The sequence below is a fragment of the Lissotriton helveticus genome, chromosome 10, assembly GCF_964261635.1.
Source record: "Lissotriton helveticus chromosome 10, aLisHel1.1, whole genome shotgun sequence".
Lineage (NCBI taxonomy): Eukaryota > Metazoa > Chordata > Amphibia > Caudata > Salamandridae > Lissotriton > Lissotriton helveticus.
In genome coordinates this window covers 171552070-171571271 of record NC_136071.1, presented here as the reverse complement: position 1 = coordinate 171571271, position 19202 = coordinate 171552070, and positions in this window count along the sequence as shown.

Genomic DNA, 19202 nt, shown 5'->3' with positions numbered 1-19202 from the left:
CAGTCACCTTGTGGTGCAAAATCCAAACTCCGGAGAGTCATAGCACTTACGTAGAAGGTTGTCTTGGTTCAAACCAATGATCAATATTAGCCTTTGGAAATGATTTGGGCATGCTTGGGTATCTTTAAAAACCCTCACAACACATGTCTTACAAGTCCACGTTAATGAGACAAAGTAGACGGAACACGACAAAGAAACAAGTTAGCTCTTATTCATCTTTCCTTTGCCATCCTTTGTCAATGCAAATGGTGGACGGAGAGTCAACTAAGCTGCTTTGAGCTTAGGTGTCTGAAAATCTGCCAAAATTGACAACAAAAATCAAGAATATCAGAGTCGTGCAAAAATGTCCTGTTTAAAAAAATAAACTAGCAATCCAGTTCAGTAGCAAGAAGGAATTTAAGGTGCAAGGGGATCCCCCTAGAACCTCAAAGTCTGTTTTAACGGGAAGACATGCACATTGGAAGTTGGTAACCAGGAAAATAGACACAGCAGACGCAGAGCAGGTCACACACATTGCTGTCAAATCGTGTCTCTTGACTGATTCTACAGAAAGATAACTGGTGGAGATTGGATACAATGTACACACCCTTGTCTATCGAACATCATGGCCCTAAACCTCTAAAAAGGCCAAATGCAGTCATTACTTTTGGCAGGTGGAGATAAAAAAAGGGCCAGCAACAACCATTGGATCCAGCAGTGCACTAAATGAAACTGGAAGCTGGATTAAGGGTCAAAGTTCACCACTAACCTCAAACTGCAAGCCAGAATAAGTGCAATAGAGTTTGTTCAGATGGCTATAGAATTAAGAAGACCATCTTCAATGAATAAGAAGCTACACTAAGGCCTGAGGTGAGGTGTAAAACATGTGCCTTCCTCTATGGTAGAATATGGGGTAACAAGAGTTTCTACAAAGTCAGGAAGGGCATCAGATGGTTCACAGATGATGTAGGCTCACTGCCTACAGACAGACCATATGCAGGCTTCAGCCTGTTTCCTTTTTATAAATAAATCAATAGCTAAGGACAGGTAGTATCACACTATCAAGAAACTCTTCTCCACACTGTCAAAACAATTGCCCACTTCTAAGGATTGGCAGCTCAACAAACCAACATATAGAAAATTAACAAAAACAGAGAGGCAATCATTTCAATAATTTGAATAACAAACACATTTTTCTTCTAAGATGTAACGTACATTGAAGAAAAGCTTTCAACGTTGTATTAAACAAAGTTTTCTTTATTCAATTGGCTCTGAAGAAACTCAGTCACCAACGTGTTTCGCTCTCACAGGAACTTCATCAGGGCTGCAAGATACAAATGTCTTTAACAACTAAATTCATTAAAAATCATGTAGTTACCCACAAACCAACTTACAAAATGCATAATCATTTTAATTGACAATACATAGTATTGTATAAAATTGTCAGGCAGAAAGTGAGATTATGCAGTGTTCGCACTTGTTAACAAAATGTCATTATTTACAAACTTACATTGAGAACATTAATTCAAGATTCTTATTGTCCGGACCCGAACCCAACTGTACCCTTTTAATTTAAAATATATATATAGACCAGAACTTCTCACGGCATTAGTAACCATAATGTCATTTTAAATGTAAACACAGTGCTTCACCGACTCTAGAGTGGGCGAACAGTGAGCTTGGCGGGACAAGATCACCACTGATTGTTAGGCAAAATCCAATGCAACACTCGGTTGGAAGTGAGGGCTCTGCTACTTTTGCTGGATGCAGGTATTTACATGAGAAGGAATGGAGATTCGATATTCCTAATGCTACTCAGGAATATATATGGTGTCCGAGTCAAGGCTCCAGGCGCATCCGCCTCCACCCAAATCTAATCACTACGGTTGCTCTGCCGCTATTCCACCATGGCTGCTAGTGGTTTTACCATTTAAGCACAGGAGAATCCAGTTCACGGCCTGAGAATGATAGGGTGGTGGCTTCTGTGACTCTCCCTGGAACAAGAACAATCTTCTGTGTCTATGAGTAACTCTGACTCCCCCAGACATCATAAGAAGTTTGGTAACTTATAATATTCTTGTTCAGACTCAGATTTTGGATATCAGCCATACAAGCGTAGGCCATAACAATGTTTCCGTCCCCTTAAAACCAATCCTGGTTATTAAGATTTATTCTGGATAAACACTAAATTGTTTCATTAGTGGAACCACAGAATACCAGTTTTTTGTGCTAACTTTGCTGTGCAGGTTCCTTAAGGATTTCCCGTCCTATAAAACAACCTGTAAAATGTATTTCACCAGTGTTGCTTATGAACAGTTTCATTTCTACTTAACCATTAAGGTCTGACCAGGTAACTGCCTTTGAAAATGCTTGCTTTTTAGTTTAGTGTAAGAGGGAATGCCATTATAGTTGAAGAAAGCTTACAATTCTTACATAAAAACATGTCTGTAATTTTCTCATTGCAGTATAGTTGTGACATCAGTATTCATCTGTAATAAGAAAATAATACGCAAGTTATTACATTGATTTGTGATGTCACAATGCCTGTTACCAAAGCCAGCAAGTAGTGTGAAGGACATTTAAAGGAGCTGAAATACAAACGCTATTTTACCAGTAAAAATAAAAACGAGTTCTTCGTCTTTTCTTAACTGTTTTCTGAAAATTAACAGTCAATAGCATAAAGGAGACATTTCTGGTTGCATGTTTTTTTTTCACATCTATACTTCATTACATAAAAGCAGGAACCTCTGTGCATGTCACTATACAGTGTGAAATGTAGCTGTTTGGGAAAGTGACACGTTAAACTGCTTAAAATGTGTCGTGGCTTATTAGTAGTCGTGTATTGCTGTGTTAAATTTCTCACTTTTGTTTATTGTACATATTTGCAACCATTCCAGTTCATGAGCAGAAGCAAGAGGTCATGGATTTGTTTTTTTCTATGGAGTTAGGCTTTTTTATGTAAAATAATGTGCTCTTGTATCATAAGGAATAACTCCTATGGGCTATTTATTCCTTATAATATTTATTAGAGGATATAAAAGGATATGGCAAGTGATCATCGATTCCATGACATCATAACAAATCAGAAGACAAAAGAGGTACGGTGTTCCTGGGTGGCAAGTTGGTCACCTGGTGAGTAATCAGAGTGGTGGGGTGGTGGGGAATACCTCCTTTCGGAACGAGGACCCTCACACACCCAGCAAACTAGGTGTCATGCTTCATCATATGGGTCTGCTCCTCGTCGAGTCGGCGCTGCAATGCTCGATAGGCACCCATAAAGGGGCTCTTTATGGGAGATCTTTTGTTCCTTGCCATATAGGTGCCGTGGGTGTGAGGGGCCTGGTAAGATGTAGATGTGGTGTGAGGGTTAAAACAGGTAAGGGAATCCTCTATAATTATTTTTATTCTGGAGAGGTCACAACCTGATTAAAAAGTAAAAAGAAGGAGGGTGACTATTTTGTTTCAATCTGACAAAAATTACGCTCTACCCCTTAGTGGTCAACATGTTTCTCGCCTTTAAAATGTCTCTAATAGATCAGTTGGCGATTCCTCAGGACCTAGTGACTAAATGAAAACTATCTACAGTGTGTGGTGTGGTTCTACATACCACTTCTTCTCTTGGTAGGACGTTGCCCCAGAGAAAAGCAACCAACCTAGAGTACAAACAGAAAGGATCAAAAAACCAAATGGAAATATTGGCACATGCTCCTATTAATTTCAGTGGGTGTGTTTCACCGTACACAACCTCTTTGAATCTATACAAGTGATAAAAACAACGTGATTTCATGCATATCACATTCTAAGTGTGCCTTCATTTGTATTTAGAAAATAAAACCTCTGTGTAACCAGTTAGAGTAATTGAACATCATGGTGAGTGTGTATCAGCTCACCTCTCAAGGATTCAAGTGCTGCTTCATCAGACAGCAGCGGAGTATATGGACACTCAACGTAGTGTCGCTGTTTATTAAAAGGAAAAAACAAACAACAAAATATGCTGGGGTGGGCTTGTAGGCACAACGTTTAGTTGCTAAGGTCATGACTCTAGAGCATTAAAAGTGAAAGTGAGCATGGTTCAGGTTAAAGTAAGCCCATAGTCGTGAAATTGGTATCTTGACAAGATTATTCAACAGACTCAAAAGTGCCCCAGACCTGCCTGCGTAGCTGCTGGCGCTTTCCCCATGCGCTCCGACATTATGCCAATCGTGCGGTGTGTTAAAAGCACCTACAGCGTCCAAGCTATGTCTTAGTGCAGAGCTCTACAGAACATTAGAGTCAGCATACCCGTCCCAAAGACCAGCGGTAACTTGTCAGCAATTCTCAGCACCCAGTGCTTAATTTGTGCCGGTGCTTTTTAGTGCTCAGCACCAGCACATAATTGCCAGCACCGGGGCTTATGACTGTCTACCACATGGTAGTGGTGTCTGACAATTTCAGTACGGGCACAACAAGTTCTGTTTATTATTTAAATTTTAATTTCCAATTATTAGTATTTGCCTCCAAAGCCATTCTTATAGCTTTGGGGGCCTGTAATAGTATGAATTGTCACACTTTTAAGAGTGTGATGATTAGTTGTGTGTTGGTGCTTGCATGGCAGTGCTGCCAGGGGCAACGAATGGAGCAAGCTCTAGTCTCCCCCTGTTGAGAGCCCCGGCACTAAGTGTTTTACAAATTAAGCACTGCCAGCACCTCTTACCTCTCTTAAATTCTTGTGACCAGGCATAGTCTCAAGGTGTAATCCATACTCACCTGCTCCCGCTAAGAGCAGTGCGGCTCACCTACCCGCTCCGCTGCATCAGGAAGGAAAAGACAGGTTGTCGGTTCCTGTCTTAAATACCCTCTCCTGGTGCCGTTAAGCATGGTAAATCAGCCGCACCTGGTGTGTGGTGTGATGGTGTCGGCATGACATCATCTACAGTGTAACCATGGAGACCATCTTTGAATGTGGTGAAAGTCTATAGTTCTGGCTATTACCTTGATGTGGACGCGCATGAAGGGCTTTAAATTTAGCATTGAGTGGCGCGGTTTTATCAACAATGTGAACAAGAATTTATACAGTGCAAAAATGCTCGCGACACTGCGCTAAATTCGTGCATAAGTTGCTGGCGACTGCCGATTGGGTGATTCGTATGTCGGGCCATCGTAGAGTGTAGTATTGTACTCTATTGTTAGTTATTAGATATATCATCCTAACATAGCCTAATCTCCATACCTGACTAGCCCGATGTCGATATCATGTAGCAGATATGTATTAAGAGGTGGGAGACTAGCGTGGAGTCCTAAGCTGATATACTCATTCGTTAAAGTTGCAGACAATGGTTGTATATATCAGATTAATTAATGGTGCTCCAGCCTATGGCGTCATTCAGGTTGTCATTTGCTAAGTCAAGACGGAAAACCCACCTTTGTTCAATCCTGAACGAAGCAGTCTGTGTTATTTGTTGGTGGGATTCTAGGATGACCCAGCATAGACTCTCTGGGGGATGTCCCAGTTTAGATAAGTGGGTGTATAGTTTGGTGGTAGTTTTATGGCAACGAATATTGCTCTTGTGCTCAGTGATTCTGACCTTAACGGGCCTCATGGTCATGCCAACATACCTCTTGTCACAAGAGCAGGTCAGCACGTACATACAACGTGGGGGTGTTACAGTTAGTGTGTTTGATTAGCGTCCATGTAAATGTGTCTGATAGAACTAATTGTTTGGTGTGCCTGGTCTGTGGGCACACGGCACAAGAGCCGCAGGGATAGTGTCCTGTCACGGGTGGGAGATAACAAATCAGCCTTCAGCCTTGCGCTTGTATATGGTTACAGAACTCTTCAGTGGATTAAAATATTCATTTAACCTACAAAGGATGATACTTTATCCAATGTCTCTCATATTTGAGTAAATGTTTTTAATAAAGATGTTAAAAAATATAAAAGAATGCACATCAGTAAGGGCAAACATCTCAAAAGGTAAGGTAAAACGGGATGACTGCAAAAGACAACTGCACATGAAAGGTGGAAGATTAAAAAATCTATGCCACGTAATTTTCCTCTTGCAGAAACAAGATGAAGGCAGGCAGAAATAGCGCAAAAGTGTGATAAAAACAGCACAGATCAGAGATTTTCAGAAAAGACTCTTTTCCTACGGGGAAACCACACACTGAAATGCTCAAGAAATAGAAGTCATAAACACAAGTGAAATTACCTTAAGCAGCTGCACTTAAAGAAGAACACCCAGTGTAATAGCTAGACCTTTGGCCGCCCGTGCAGACCGCATGTAAGAGCGAGGGAGGGAGAGATCCTGGCAATTCCTGCGTTTGCTGCCCAGTGACCCAAAACTCGTGCTGCCGCCCCCTTGCTATGCCACTGAGAACCCGAAGTTTAAATTTCAGATAAGAATACGGTCTTAAGTGGAAAAAACAGAGCTCTAGGCTACTTTAGAAGGAGCCTAGCCAAACAACCCCAACATCACCCAAATCACCACGAAGAAAAATGTGAGGGGGTAACCAGGGCTTTAAGTGGGATGAAAAAACTCCCAAAGGGGCGTGGCCAATGTAATTAAGGGCGTGGCTTAAAACACGTAAGCTACAAATATGTGCTTAGGATAGTGTGCTGCCCTACTTGTATTTTGCTGTTTCTGTCATTGCATCCAGATATATGATACAACAGTCAGACAGATACAATACAGTCAGACAGGAAGCAGCCTGCGCCCTCAACTAGCGGCGTTTAGGGCAGTAACTCGGAACGAGGTAGACCTAACCATGGCCAAAATGAAAAGCGGCTCACCTCTGGATCCCGCACCTATTAGATTTCTCAAAACCGTAGCCCCAGTTATCGTGCCTACGATCACCGAGCTTATAAATAGCTCGCTCGCCCAAGGCTCGGTACCCTCGAGCTGGAAGAGTGCAGTAGTTAAAGCACTTCTAAAAAAACCCCAGCTGGACCCAGCCGATATGGCGAACTACTGGCCAATTTCACTCCTTCCCTGCATTAGCAAATTAGCCGAGAAATTGGTCAATGGACAACTGTCACAGTTCCTTGAGGTAAATAACATCTTACGGCAGTCCCAAACTGGGTTTCGCCCTGGCCATGGCACAGATACCGCCCTTCTTGCCGTCATCGAGGAGGCAAGGCGCATTTTGGATTCAGGAGGGTCAGTGGCAGTGATCCTCCTGGATCTTAGTGCAGCCTTCGACACAGTTAACCATCGTGTCCTACTCCATCGGCTGGTGGCAGCAGGGATCACAGGGGCGGCGCTCAGGTGGATAGAGTCCTTCCTTACTGGGCGTTCGTTCCAGGTGTGGGATGGCATTTACCATTCGACCACCCTCCCCCTCACGAGCGGGGTCCCCCAGGGGTCATCATTAAGCCCCACGCTTTTTAATGCTTATATGGCCCCTCTCGAAGATGTGGTTACCCCCTTCGGGATTAAAATAGTGAGTTATGCTGACGATACGCAGCTGGTCGTCTCTTTATCCCAACTGGACGACCGCCCGGACAATCTGGCTAACTGCCTCACGGAAATCCACAATTGGATGTGTGAATCATCACTTAAATTAAACGGGTCAAAGACCGAAGTTATGCTCATGGGCAAGCAATGGGCTACTATCCCCCCATCGGTCTGGCCAGACGTGTTCGGGGAAATTCCCACCCCGAAACAAGAAATTAAGACCTTAGGAGTCTGGCTGGAACCCGAGCTTTCGATGAAAACGCAAGCATCCAAAACAGCAGGTACCTGTTTTGGGCTTATGAGCACCACCCGCAGGATACTCCCTTTACTCCCGCCCGTATCTAGGAAACTCCTAGTCCAAGGTTTAATACTGGCCCGACTGGACTACAGCAACATGGTATATTTGGGGGCCCCAGAGGCTACCATGGCTAAACTTCAACGCACACAGAATGCAGCAGCCCGACTACTTATGAACCTTCCCTCGAGAGTTTCAGCCAAACCAGCTATCAAGGCCCTACACTGGTTGCCAGTGCATCAAAGGGTGGAATTTAAGGCCATGTGCACTGCACACAAACTGCTGAATGGCGTTGGCCCTGCGCTCCTCAGTGACTTGGTTACTCCTTACAAGGCCCCCAGATCCCTTCGATCTGAGAATGAGCGCCTGGCCAACATCCCCAGATACAAGAAGACACGGACTGGTGGCCGACGCTTCTCCGTGAAGGCATCCGCCGGGTGGAATTCCCTCCCCCGTACCCTTAGGCTGGAACCTTGCTATCTGATCTTCAGAAAAAAACTGGAAACGCTTTTATTTCCAAAATAAAGTTCCCTCCTTCTTTCTCCCCTCTCCTCTGGATCACACAATCAATATAGCGCGGGGATGCCTTCGGGTCACCAGGCGCTCTACAAATCGTTAAATAATAATAAATAATAAGTAACGTCATACCTACAACAAGTTAGGACGATTGGCTTTGTCAATGGCTGTTAGTTGCATAAGATAAATAAGCAGCAACTATGGCTTGCATATAATATTGAAAAAGCTTCCACATAAAGCCCTGGTGACACCACGACAATTTTGCTGCTCCTGAGTTTCAAAAAGTGACACTTAGAAGATTGTGAGCAACATTCAACTGCACAATCAAACAAGTCCTATTACCTGCTTTCAAGTTGAGAGCACTTAAACGAGTGCCTGACATAATATCATGCAGACAATGCCAATGTCCTCTAAATGGTGTGCCAGTAGAAACTTATTTAACCCCCACATTAATCTACCCTTAGGGCGTCTGACCACTGCGACATTGCCCATCTGCAGACACTTTACCACTGGTGTTTACACTATAAGTATTCATCCATGTGTACACCATAGTGTAGATAATCTCCATGTAGCAGGGGCCATTTCAAGGGTTTCGGATCGCTGCGACATTACCATTTATTAGCCAACTGACCGGCGAAGTGTGCACTTTAAAAGAAAATTGATATTAAATTAATAATTATTTAACACACATCATGATCATCTGACACCGCTCCAATTACTCAGACATTACATATTTTTGGGCGAGCACCAAACCTGTCCAGTATACGCCAACTATATAGACTTTAGTTTTATCCGACTCCTCCATTAACAGGGGTGCAAACCACACTCCAAGATGGCCACCTTGTTTTTTGCAGGTCACGCATGCCTCACAGCCGTCCTCGCTGTCTCTTACCGTGGCCACTCCTCCACGTCCACCTTCACGAAGAGCGTTTTTTAGTACTTAAGCACTCTGGGTAGAGATGACCACACCTTCCTGTGGTGCAGCGGCAGGGATAGGTCAAAGGGACTGGTTCCGACTAGAAACAGGTAAGCCATGTACCGTGTATGCGTATTGACTGCACTGCCGAGGGTGCCCGTTGTTACATGGACTAGTGTTTGCTGGCTTCCTTACAACTTTGCTCTTACGGGTCTACGAACTCGGTCACACGGGGGAGCCACGTCTTGCAGCCATCCACCTGTGCAGCTGCTTTCACTGCTGCCCCCGAACCGCAACCGCCCAAGAGTCTGCTGAGGGAACGGGGGTGCTCTAGCTTGGGGGCTACCGTTAACCCGTATGCTCTCCCTTGTCTCCCCCTGGTGCCTCCCGTTCCCTGCGGACCTCAGTAACGGTCTAAGAGTGAGGCACCACAAGGTTTGTTTTGTTGTGCAAGCAGTTCCTCACGTTTGATAACCAAGTTTTTTCATTACCTCTTTGGTTCCCCGACATGAGAAACAGCATCTCCTCCTAAAAACACGAGTCCTTCTCAAACTTTGCAGACTTTATACATCCGCGTCTACCTGCCATTCTTAACCATTGTACTTGACCTTCCTCATTCTTTAGCGACACCACTGATTGGGTGTCCATTCAACCGCTGCACCAGAGGAGTCCAAACTTTACAGTGCTTTAGGTGAGTCTCACCCTCACCCATATATTCTGGTTCAGTTAACTGTCAGCATTGGTGTTATCGCTGCTTTTCCTGTTTTTCTTGTACCAGCATTGTGTGCATCAGGTGGTTATTGATTAATGGGTTGCCTTCCTGGTACACAGTGCTTTTTAATTTTTAATATTGCATTTCTACTTTTTCATGTATCCTACATGCATAGCATTTCATGAGCAATAATACACGTACTCAGGACTGCTGTACCTTCTTTTTCTTGTTTGTTTCTATTACAGGTGGTCTCCCTTCACTAGGAGGACTTCCCCAAGGTGATTGATAGTGGCAAGTAGCATAGCACACTTACCTCTTTATTATGTAGATAGGATGTTTTTTCACAATTTGTTTTATGCACGGTCCTGAAGAATCGCCACCGATCTTGTATTGACAATCACTAGGCGAGAAACATGTCGACCATCTGGGAGTAGAGTAGGTATTCTGTCGCGTAGTTAACAGAGCACATTACTCCTCCCATAATTTTTATTTTAGGTAGGGTTGTGTTGTAATGTGCTTATTGCCAATGCAGTCTCCCCACTATGGTTCTCTGCCTGTCTGCTCAGCGTGTGGTGATGTCACATGGAATTTTGGGGTTGCTTTGTATGAAAGAGAGTTTCAGTTGGTGTGATGGGCTGAGCAGAGAGGACCCTGTTCCTGGTGGGGCATTACTATGGATCTTTGTAACTGAGAACCTGTAAGATTACCACAAGAATAAATCTACCATTATCATCTACAAGGCATGTCTGAGCTTCCATACTTCGTTTTAATACTGGCGACGAGGATGGGATGTGATGTAAATCTACCATTATCATCTACAAGGCATGTCTGAGCTTCCATACTTCGTTTTAAAGGTCTTTTTTTTACTATAAAAATGACCTAAACTAGGTAACTGACTGATCGTCCTCTTAACAACCAAAAACGCATCATTGCAACCAGCATTCCACTCAAAATGAACACCTTTTTTAGGTCTCGCCTGTCGATGCGCATGCGCATCGAGCAAGCGAGACTATAGGGGCTCATCTACTCTTTATCTAACTTGCAAGGAATCGTGGCGATTCCTTGCAGTGCCCGTGACTTTTAAGCTCAATGCGCATGTGCATTGAGCTTAAAAGCGCGTGCACAGCCGCCCGCATTCCTCCGACACCTTTGAAGTGAAGCTTAGCTTCACTTCAAAGGCCCGGCTTCTTCACACCCACATGCCGCTCTGCCCCGCTCCGCCCCCTCCCCTGAGTCATCCTGCCTGCCCAGACTTCTCCTCCCCCTCGCTCCTTCACCCCACTCTCTTTGCTGTCCCTCCCCCCTCCGTTCCAAACATTCCGGAGACTCCCAAAGCTTCTGATCTCTGCACCTATTTGCTCTAATCACGCTAGAGCTTTTGTTCTGACAAACGTCTTTAATACTTTTGTTTTTTTTACTAAACATAACCACGTGGCAACGTTTGTGTCGTGATGAGTTGTTAGCTATGCATTTTCGTGTCACATGCAATTTAAGTTGTCAAGGAAAATCGTATGGCGAGTGTTACAGGTAGACAAACATTTATACCCCCTCCACCATTCCCAGTGAAATCGGGGATGGTGTAATATCACAGTGCCTCGTATTTATCATGCTGTGTGCAAGTGTTCCATGTCGAAGGTATGTGTGCGACAGTTCTGGCTGTCCATTCTGCACCCTCATGGGTTGGATGAGTGAGGTCAAATTCCTCTAAAAAATGCAGGCTTTCGCTTCATAGCTGCTCATGTTATATGCCCTCCAACAGTGCACGGGCTAGAACATGCGCAGCAGCGCTGCTTACTGCCTGCTAACTTGTAAAGCATAAACGTACCTATTTCTTGCAGCAGCCAGAGTATATCGTTGATCTTCGCTATATTGTGCAAGGGGAGGGGCACGGGAGACTGCAGATGGTTTAATACTTCTCCCCTGACTAGGACTAGAAAGATTGTGGAAATGGTTGACTCCAAGTCTTCGACTGTATGTGCTGTGTAAGCTCCTACAGCGTCGTTCATTGTTTCACGTAGCGCTATCACATCACGTCAGAGCGCTAAATTAAAGGCTTTAGAAGGCCGACTCGCAAGCATCCGCTGCTAATATTATTGCTATTACCGATGATGCACGCGTACAGGCCACAAAATTTACTTTCTCACATAGGTGACCCCGCTCCATCATCGAGGCATGCTTCATAAGAAGTATGCCTAATAATGTTTGCATTTTTTTTAATACAGTGCTGCTAGGCCATTGATGCCAGATTATATTTCTATTTGTGTGTGGGGGAACTGAGCAGTAAATGTGGTAACACATTAAATCGTGTCATAGTTTGTATGTGGTCAAGAGCTGAATTAGCTTTTGTTTTTCATAGTCGCGCAGTAGTTTTTTGCTTGTTTTTTTGTTTTGTTGTTTTCTTTTCTTTCCTCTCCAGACATCCGCTGCCTGCTCCTGCTGTTTTCCTGCTACCCCCTCCTCACTCATCCCTCGCACCCCCTCCTCGCTCATCAGGTCTGCAAAGCTACACAGTGTGTTATTCATGTAGCAGTACCCTATGGGGAGTATACCAACGTCCATTTGACCAGCTGCTGAGCTGTAAAGTATCCTGAGCGCCGCATTGAAGACGACGCTCGCGGCCGACCGAGTGTATTTATTTATTTATTTATTTATTTATTTATCTTTGGCTTCTTTTCTTTCCTCCCCAGACTTCCGCTGCCTGCCTCAGTTTCCCTCCCAGCCCCTCCTCGCTCACCCCTCGCACACCCTCCCTGCTCATCAGGTCTGCAAAGCTACGGCCAGCTGCTGGGCAGTAAGGTTTCCTCCCCCCCCAACCATGGGAAGTCCCTCCAGTGAAAGCGCCAAGGCATATAGGGGGTCAGCCCCTGATTTTCAACACTGTTCTCTATCAAAACGCCAATACTTATTGTGGGTTTTATTAACCTGCCAGCAAAATATTTGTTTTGGTAAAAGTTTCCATAACAATTATGCTGAGATTTAGTTTGTTATGCAAACGCCAGATATGAATTTCTGCCCTGTTTTCTGTGCCACAGTTTTTCTATTTTGCCACAATTTTATCTACTTCGGGCCACTGTTGTCGTGTTTCTCTTTTACCTCTTTGTCCTTGTTCACTTTGCCCATATTTCTTTATCTGGCTTGTTTTTAATGTGTTTTACCGACTTGAGCCAGCTGAGCTGGCGAACAGGTTTATTTGTAAATCCTTTGAAGTGGATTTCGTATATTCTGTGAAGTTGTGATATTCTCTAAAAGCAAGCAGTTTGTTATGCAGAGCGATTTTTTACTTGTGTGCTTTTGGTATCCATTTTCACGTAGCTGTCAGGGCAACCGATGTGTTGGGTGTGGAGGATCCTGTGACTTCATGTCAGTGGCTACTTTTGTTTTCTGTGTGTCGGACAGACTTCAAAGAAAAAAGTTTTAGTTCCTGGATGAACACTTACCCCTAGAGATTGCAGGTTGCGAATGTTCTATAAGTCCGTTGATATCAATGATACCCTGTCTATTCCCTAACCCATATAATTTATGTAAATTCTATAATGTTCATGGAGACATGGATATTCGTGATTATTGGGTGTACCCCACTGAATTTAACTGCATTGCGATCTGCTTGATAATCACAATAGGAACAGTCACAGATATTTCTGATGTGAAGGAAGGATGTGAAGGTAACACTCAGCACCACTCAGCACCACCACAGCATCACTCAGCACCACCTCAGCACCACCACAGCACCACTCAGCGCAACCCCAGCATCACTCAGCACCACCACAGCAGCCTCACTCACCCTCACCCACCCTCACCCTCACTCACCCTCACCCACCCTCACCCTCACTCACCCTCAACCCCTCACCCTCACTCACCCTCAACCCCTCACCCTCACTCACCCTCAACCCCTCACCCTCACTCACCCTCACCCTCACTCACCCTCACCCTCACTCACCCTCACCCTCACTCACCCTCAACCCCTCACCCACCCTCACTCACCCTCAACCCCTCACCCTCACTCACCCTCACCCACCCTCAACCCCTCACCCTCACTCACCCTCAACCCCTCACCCTCACTCACCCTCACTCACCCTCAACCCCTCACCCTCACTCACCCTCACCCACCCTCAACCCCTCACCCTCACTCACCCTCAACCCCTCACCCTCACTCACCCTCACCCTCACTCACCCTCACCCTCACTCACCCTCAACCCCTCACCCTCACTAACACTGAAACCCTCAATCACCCTCACTCTTACTCTCACTCACACTCTACACCTCAGCCTCACCCTCACTCACTCACCCTCAACACCTCACCCTCACCCCCTCAACCCCTCACCCCCTCACCCTCACTCGCCCTCACCCTCAACCCCTCAACCCCTCACCCTCAACCCCTCACCCCCTCACCCTCAACTCCTCACCCTCAACACCTCACCCTCACTCACTCTCAACCCCTCAACCTCACTCACTCACCCTCAACACCTCACCCTCACTCACTCACACTCACTCACCCTCAACCCCTCACCCTCAACACCTCACCCTCAACACCTCACCCTCAACACCTCACGCTCAACACCTCACCCTCAACCCCTCACCCTCAACCCCTCACCCTCAACCCCTCACCCTCACTCACCCTCACTCACCCTCACTCACCCTCACTCACCCTCACTCACCCTCAACCCCTCACTCACCCTCACTCATCATCACTCACCCTCAACCCCTCACCCTCACCCTCACCCACCCTCAACACCTCACCCTAACTCACAATCACCCTCACTCACCCTCACCCTCACTCACTCTCACTCTCACTCACCCTCAACCCCTCACTCACCCTCAACCCCTCACTCACCCTCACCCTCACTCACCCTCAACACCTCACCCTCACACAGTGCAATAGGTCTCAGAGGATTTTTAGTTAAAGCTTTTACAATTGTTTATGGCTTTTTTGATTTGTAATTCTTTAGCATTGGCTACAAAAAATAAAAATGCTAAAGATTTACAACAAAAAACCCATAAACAATTCTAAAAGCACTAACTCTAATGCTGCGAGACCTATTGCATTTCCAATGCTTGTTTAAAAGATTTCTAATAGTCTCAACAACAGACGCAAAGAATTTTATGAATTTCGCGTAAAATTCAGCCCCACCAAGGAAAGATCTAACTTGATCTTTTTCACTTGGAGTGGGAGCCGCAACAATGCTCTTAGCCAACTCCAACTTAGGCTGTATTCCTTCACCAGAGATCACATGGCCAAGGTAAGTTACCGAGGTCACACCAATTTTACATTTAGCCTTGTTTACAGTTAAACCCTTATCAGCCAATCTACTCAAAACTGTTCTCAACACTGTCATGCTCATTATCATTCCTGCCAAAAACAAGAATATCATCTTGAAAAATGATGACATTAGAAACATCACCCACCACCAGTTTCATAATCCTTTGAAAACATGCCGCCGCGGATGCCAACCCGAACGGCATTCTCACAAAACAAAACGCTCCAAGAGGTGTAACAAAGGAGGTAAGATGTTTTGAATCATGATGAAGCGGCACCTGGTGGTAAGCTGAGGACAAATCAAGCACAGACATTTTTTGGGCCCCAGACAACATAGTGATGGATTCAGGAATATTCTGGAGTGGTTGGCGATCCATCCATATGCATTTGTTTAACCCCCTAAGGTCCACACACATGCGGATGCTCTTTCCCCCATCCTTAGAGGCCAAAACCACTGGGGTCAACCACTCCGACGACTCAATTTCTTCAATAACATTCAAATCAATAAGTCTAGCAAGTTCTTGTTTAAGTGGAGCCAACATCATGTTGGGAACTTTTCTGACTTTATATACACAGGGGATAGCATTCTTTTTGAGAATAATACGATGCTCAAAACCTTTCAATAAACCCAAATTGTCAGAAAAGACATGAGGAAAATCGTCAAAAAACTTATTTGATGAGGAGATTTGATCAATTAGCATAACCTGATCAGAGGGTTTGAGAGCATTTGGATTGAGAATAATCCCCAAATCTCTCTGGTGTCTCCACCCTAAAACAGGGGCGTAACACATGCCCCCGCAGCCCCCGCATTGCGGGGGGGCCATGCGCTCCAGGGGCCCTTTTGGGGTCCCTCAGTCTGAGCAGAGCTAGCAAGGCACACCACGTCATCTTCTTTATTACTTAAGGTGCGCAGGCTGGGGCCCGGCCTCTTAATAATTGGTCTCCAGTCCAGGCCCGGCCCCGGGCCTCTGAAAGAGTACCAGGCACACGAAGCAGGGGGAGGACAAACAGCGAAGGAGCGGAGACAGATGAGGGGGGTGGGGAGAGATGCCAGCAGGGAAAGGCAAGAGAAGAGGAGGTGAAACCAACGAGTAAAGGAGCTTGAAGAGAAGACAGGCCTGTAATGGAAGACAGAGGACACACACGGTGGGGGTAGGTGGGGCAGGCTTCAGTAAGTGAAGGGAGCCCCCTCTGTCTCCCTAAAGCAGCCTGCCCTGCACGTGCTGTGGACTGAAGAGAAACAAAGTATCAACCCTGTATCTCTTCAGTCGGAGCCACGAGCCCGGGACAAGAATCGGGTGGGGGCCCCAGAGAGGGCCCTGCTCCTCTGAGGCAGCACAGAGCTGACTTCACCTGGTGAAAGCTTGCAGCTCCAGGCTTCCCTACACTTGAAGGGGCCCCCTACCCCTACAGTGAAGAGAGTGCTGAGCACAGGCCTGAGCACTGCACACCAGTTCTAAGCAGCTTTAGCCTTTCTTTGGGCAGGAAGCAGTTTTCTGAAGATCTTGCACACACAAAAAAAAAACAGTTACAATTTATAGCTTTTGTTTCTTACTTGTGTACGGAGGCCTGGAAGGGAAGGCACCCCATGATTTATAAGGAAACCAGAGTGCTGGAGTGCAGAAAGAAACAGTGGACAGAGCAGTGACCAGGAGAAGGTCAAAAGGAAGTTCAAAGGAAGAAGCAATGCTGAGAGGGAGAGACAGGTGATAGAACTATGTGTGTGCACGCAAAGGGGCTTATCCCCACCCCAGGTGCAGGAGGCCCGGGACCCCTCAGCCATGCACCTTGCTTGTCCTGATATTCAGCAGACACCAGCATGCTCTGTTCTTTGTGCAGAGACAGCGCAATAAGGTGACAGTGCTCTGAAGAAATGTAAGTAACCCTTTATTGTTACATTTAAGGAAGCCACTGATTCTACAGGAAGCCAGGCCGGGGTTTTTTAATTGCAGGACTGGGTGATGGACTTGCAGAAGGCCTAAAAGGATGACCAGTAATATTCAGTGTTTGACTGTGGACCAGGGGTGTAACACAGGCCCTTACAGTCCCTGCATTGCGGGTGCGGGGGGGTGAATGGGCCCCCTCACCCAGCGAGAGCAAGCACTGTTGAGCAGAGCTGCCTTGCCAGTGGCTCGCCGTGTGCTCTTCATGGCAGAGTGTTGCCTGCATGGGTGAGGGGTGGCCACCGATGGCAATTCACTTGAGGGAGGTAGGCAGAACCAGCTCATGGTTTTGGGGTGATGGTTCTGCCGAGGGCCCTGTGGGGTGTTCACAGACCTTGGGGCTAGGGGTGGGGGCATACAATAGCGGGTGGTTACGGGCAAGCAACGTGGCCTGTAGTGGGCACGGGGGAGGGGGCTGCTGACTCCAGGCACTAGGAGTTGCCCCGAGGGGTACATTCAGGCCCGGCACCAGGATTCAGGATCTGGAAGGCCAAGAGAAAGCATGGGTGGGCCATGAAGATGAATGGAGGTGCATAGCATTTCCCAGGTATCAGTGGGTTGGGATCATGCATGCTGGAGGGGCTTTGAAGGGGGTTGAGCTGCATACTATACCTACTGCTGAGAGCATGTACACCAGATTTAGTTCTGCCTTTCTTGAGGTTTCACCTACGTGCTTAATCTCTTCTGTTCTCTCTGCATCAGGCTTCTTTCTCTCTACCACATGAATCTTTCTCACCACCTCACCCATCTCTCTTTCTACCTCAACCTCCTTCCTTTCCACCTCACCCTGCTCACCTACCCTCCTCCCCCTCTTTTGTTTTCTTTTTTCCCCTTTTCTTTTCATCTCTCCTTCCACTTCCTCTGCCTCACCCTCCTATTTCTCCACCGCTCCCTGGCTCGGCTTCCTCTCTGTTTGACCCACCCCCATCTTTTTCTCATCTCACTCGCCGCTCTTTCTGCTTCACTCTCCCCTCTCTCTCCACCTCTCTGTGGTCTGACTGCGCCTCCACCTCCACTCCATTCTTCTCTCTATCTCACTCAACTCTCTTTTCTTCACCCTCCTCTCTGTCTCTGGCTCACCTGTCACCCCCTCTCTCTTTCTCACTATCCTCCCTCTGCCTCACCTCCTCCCTCTCATCATCACTCTGCTACCTATAACCCTCCCTTCTCTCTGCTTCACCTACTCTTCTTTCTATCTATCTCAACCGTGACTCTCTCCACCTCACCCTCTTTTGTGAGTCTTGCCTTTCCTACTGCTGCTTGAGGGATAGTGGCTGTACTTAAGTGGGTGCATGGATGTGTGCAATCCTGCTGCCCTGCACCTGTTCCTGTTCTTCCCTGGTGGCCTTTACCATTTGGAACGACAGCAGCAATAAGGCCTGAATTATTTAAATAGTGTGCTCATGAGCACGCAGAACATCTACAAACACTTGAAAGCCATACATGTTTTAAAGAAGAAGTAATAGCCTATGCAACTTTAAAAAAAAAGTTTTGGATAGTGCCTACTGCGGTACATGTACTCCAAAGAAGAGAAGTAACAATTGGATGATCAATCAAAGTTGCCAACCTAAGCTGAACCAACCAAACTTCAAACAGAGAGAGGTCTGTTTCAACCCCTAGCTTCCCACTGTGCAAAGATTACAACTTCTGAGAATGACAAGTGGTCCTTCAATTTGGTGGCTAGTTTCTCAAACAATATTTGACTGTCAGCTCTTTGAGCAGAATGCATTCTAAGTGAAACCCAAGTAAACATACATGTTATGTGAATGCTTCAAAACTGAACTGTCTCTTCTAAATTGTGATTAGCTTGTCCCCTCCTCTTTCCTGTCTTCCTACTTTCTCCTACTAGTATATACACCCTTCTCTCTGCTCACCTTCCTTTCTCATCATTTTTATCCTTCACCAGACTCATCTTCCACCTTCACCATTTCATACTCCTCTCCTACTACTCCTATCTTATCACCCTCTCCCAGTACATTCCTACCAATCATCAGTCTACTTGCATCACCCAATTTGCTCATCATTCTCCTGCTCCTATATTCTGCTTTCCCGGAGTTCTCTTTCATCTTCCTTCATCCAACTCAAACAACATCTTCATCACCTTCTCTAGTTTAACACTCATCACCCTCATACTCTTCTCTAATCAACATCTGT